This window comes from Notamacropus eugenii, chromosome 5 (genome assembly GCF_028372415.1).
Source record: "Notamacropus eugenii isolate mMacEug1 chromosome 5, mMacEug1.pri_v2, whole genome shotgun sequence".
Classification (NCBI taxonomy): Eukaryota; Metazoa; Chordata; class Mammalia; order Diprotodontia; family Macropodidae; genus Notamacropus; species Notamacropus eugenii.
The window spans coordinates 97,364,678-97,368,996 of NC_092876.1; positions in this window are offsets into that span (position 1 = coordinate 97,364,678).

Consider the following 4,319-nt stretch of genomic DNA (forward strand, 5'->3'; position numbering starts at 1 on the left):
TTTAGTAATGCATGTTTTTAGTTTCACTTTTGGCACAGCTGTCTGTGGTTTATGGTCCTTTATTTTTGGTGGGGGTTCATGATTATAATCAATTTACCACTATTTATGCTAACTAGTGGATGGAAATCCAAACTGGACTTACAATTCTCGATGCCTGCAATCAAACTTGATTAATTGAAGTACGCAAATAATGCCCTTCTATAAGTCTTCTTGCTTTTGAATCATTTTCTTTATGGGCCCATTTAGGGTTTCTTGAGATACTGGAGTGGTTTGCTTTTTCCTTCTCCAACTCATTTTACATATGAGGAAACTGAGGCAAACAGGGTTAAGTGATTTGCTCAGGGTCACACAGCTATTCAGCAACTGCGGCTGGATTTGAAATCAGGAAGATTAGTATCCATTGTGACCCTTGTGTCTTAGAGGTTCCAATAAACTAATTTCATACCAAACTCCCAACAAATATGGTTCTCTCTCTGCTCAACCAAGGTCATGTATCTCCCTCAGAGGTTGACATCTGGCAAGTCTCCTTCAATCAGTACTACCCTCAAGTGAACAGAAGCAGTTGAGTCTCAATATAAAGGACAGAAGAATGAGTTCTAATCACATCCTAGGGAGCAGGCCAATGGCTGGGGCCTCCTATTATTTTTTTCTTCTTCTAGGTATGGGTATTCCTAAGATATTCATCAACTAATTACTACACAAAAAACTGATAAAGTTGTTTATGATTTTTTTCATTGATAGACTGCCTTCTTAGAGAGTCCACATATGTTTAGCAGTTGTTTAAGAAGACATATGCTTTTAGCACATCCTGCCACAGGATTGCTCATCTTATTACTGAATAACTGTCTCAAAATAACTCCAACAGAAAATGGAGTTCAAAACACAATCAATTATGCTAAGTAGACAAACTATTTTCTTAAGGTAATAAAACCTGTTCGAGCTACATTATCAGTTAGGTTAAGTTGCCAAACTCATTCCTAACATCTTATTGAGGGACTCAGACTTGTTGCCACAGTGGTAACGATGCAACCTTGAAGAAGCCAGTTCATTGCTTGTCTGCTTGGTTTTCTTCTTTGTAAAATAGCTTTGGTTAGAGGGAGCTTCAGGTACAGGGGACAGGATACTGGGTTTGGAGTCAGCAAGATCTGGGTTCTAACCCGGCTTCAGATACTTACTAGCTATGTGACCCTAGGAAAGTCACTTAAAGTCCCTGTGCCTCAGTTTCTTCATCTGTAAAACAAAGAGACCGAACTCAGTGGTTTCTAATGTCCCTTCATGTATGATTCTTAATCTATGACTTAAGTCATCTTGAAGACCTTTCTGGCTTTAAGTCCTCTGAACTCATAATCCATGGTAAAACAGGGGTCATAGTGATCCCAACTCCTAGGGACCAAGTGCAAAGAAACGCTTCAGGTGGGAAGGTTTTTCCAAATAAACTCTCAATATGGCACAGTGGCAGTGGTAGAAAGACAGAGGTACAGTTGTCCCAGAAACTCTGGAGGGTGACATGAATTCAGAAGAGGGCAAAGAACAGCACCAGGAAGGTGTATGACCGGGATGTGACTTCCAGACCTGGTCACCTTCCCACGTGAGAATAATTACTTATACAAGTTAGATAGCCTTGACACTCAAGCCTGCTCTTCTTAAGATGGGCTTTCTCCCTCTTAGATATGTTAGCAATATTTGGTCCTAAGGCAAATGTTTCCTCAAATTAACTTTTAACTTTCCTACACCCTCTCTCATAATGTCTTCTCTACCTTCCTATGTAACCACACATCCACACACACACACACACACACACACACACACACACACACATGCACACTTAAATATGAGCAGGTCTGTGTGTATGTGTGCATGTGTGTGAGAGAGAGTGAGAGAGAGGGAAAGTGTGAGTGTGTGTGTGTGTGTGTGAAAGAGAGAGAGACAGAAAGAGAGAGAGAGAGAGAGAGAGAGAGAGAGAGAGAGAGAGAGAGAGAGAGAGAGAGAGAGGAAGTGTGTCTGTGTGTGTGAGAGAGGAAGTGTGAGTGTGTGTGTGAGAGAGAGAGAGGAAGTGTGAGTGTGTGTGTGTGAGAGAGAGAGGAAGTGTGAGTATGTGTGTCTGTGTGTGTGTGTGTGAGAGAGAGAGAGAGACACAGAAAGAGAGAGAGACAGACACACACACACACAAAGACAGAGAGAGAGAGAGAGAGAGAGAGAGAGAGACCCATACTCTGGGTTCTGGATGAAAAGGGAGTCAAAACACTCCTTGCTCCCCATTGCTACTTCTAGACTCTCCCTCTACTGTCATCATTTAGCAACTTCTCCTCTGAGTTTCATTTTATCCAAATGTATCATCCAATAAGATCCCAGTGGCTTTTATGTATTGGTCTCCAGGACATTTTCTTTCTTTAATCAACAAATACAGTCTATGCCTTGTAGTCTTCTTCTCTACTCCAATCTTGTCTTTACACTAGAGGACTTTAACATATGTGTTGATGTCACCTCGAAAACCCCAACTTCCAAGTTCCTTGGTCTACTCAGCTTCCTTGACCTATTCCTTACATTTTTATCTAGTCAAAATGATTTATTTTATCTTTTGTGATATCTTTAAAGATCATAGATGTAGGACTGGATGAGATCTTAGAGGTCATCTACTCTAACCCTTGGGCAGCTAGGTGACTCAGTGGATAGAGTGCTGGGTCTAGAGTCAGGGAGGCCTGAGTTCAAATCCAACCTTAGATACTAGTTGTGTGATCCTGGGCAAGTCACTTTACCACATTTGTCTTACTGTCTTCATCTGTAAAATGAACTGGAGAAGGAAATGGCAAACCACTTGAGTATCTTTGCTAAGAAAACCCCAAGCGGGGTCATGAAGAGTCAGACATGGCTGAACAACAACAATATTCTAATTTACAAATTAGGAAGTTGAGGTGACACAGGAATGGTCACATATTTGATCTTGCCACCATTCACTAGAGTCATGCTTCTATGATCAAGAATTCTGAAATTACATCATTTGCTTATTTTCTCCTGTCATTCCATGCTTTACTTCTCTTAAATCTATTCATCCTCACTGTGATCTCTAAGCTGTCCATTCCACAGTATATTCCCAAGTCATCACTCCTTCCTGACTCTGTTATCCTCTTTCTCGATCTTGATCCTTTGGTTAGTCAGTTCAACTCTACATTATCCCTTACTATATAATCCTGCAGTCCCTTGACCTGACAGTGCTTATGCCAAGCCTGGATTGTTTTCCCACTACTTATCTCCTCTACTCCTACTCACATCCCAAATGGAGTTGGAGGAAATCACACAACTGTGCTGACTGAGTCCACTACAGATTTATGTTAGGTGATCTTACCTGGTCCCTCTCTGTAGCAAGGTAGTCCTTCTAACCATCCCTAATGGATTGTCTAGTCTACTTATCCCAACAGTTCAAATTCCATTTTGTTCTCCCTAAGCCTATCATAGCACTGCCTTTCCTCTTACCATTCCAGATGGTGATCTGATCTCAGACTTTACAGAGAAAATTGAGACCATTTCCTATAAGCTCCTTCTCCCATTTTACTCACTTTACATTCCCTTCACATCATCCCTGATTATCTGCTGTTTTAAAGTCTCTGGTTAATAAATGGCCTTTTCTTCATCATAGAAAAACCTTGACCCCATCTTCTTTAGCAGATTGCCTCCACTATCATCCCCTCTCTCTTCAATCTTTAATCTCTTTTTATATACTGATTTCTTCCTTGTTGTCTATTTATTTCCCTCCCCAATTATTGTCAAGACAATTTTTAGTATTCATTTTTACAAGATTTGGAGTTCCATATTTTTCTTTCTCCCTTCCTCCACTCCTCTCTTCTGAAAATGGTAGACAATTTGGTATAGGTCATACATGTATTATCATGTAAAACATATTTCCATATTAGCCACAGTTGTGAAAGAAGAAACAGATCAAAAAGAAAAAAAATGAGAAAGAATAAGTGAAAAAGTGTTCTTCAATCCACTTTCAGAGTCCATCAGTTCTTTGTCTGAATGTGGATAGCATTTATACTTGTCTTAGATCATCATGTTGCTGAGAAGAGCTGAGTCATTCATAGTTGATCATCACACAATGTTGCTGATACTGTGTACAAAATTTTCCTGAATCTGCTCATTTCACTCAGCATCAGTTCATACAGGTCTTTCCAGATTTTTCTGAAATCCACCTGCTTAGCCTTTCTTATTGAACAATAGTATTCTGTTATATTCATACAGCGCAGCTTGTTCAGCTTTTCCCCAATAGATGGGTAGTCCTTCAATTTCCAACATTTTGCTACCACAAAAAGGACTGCTATAAA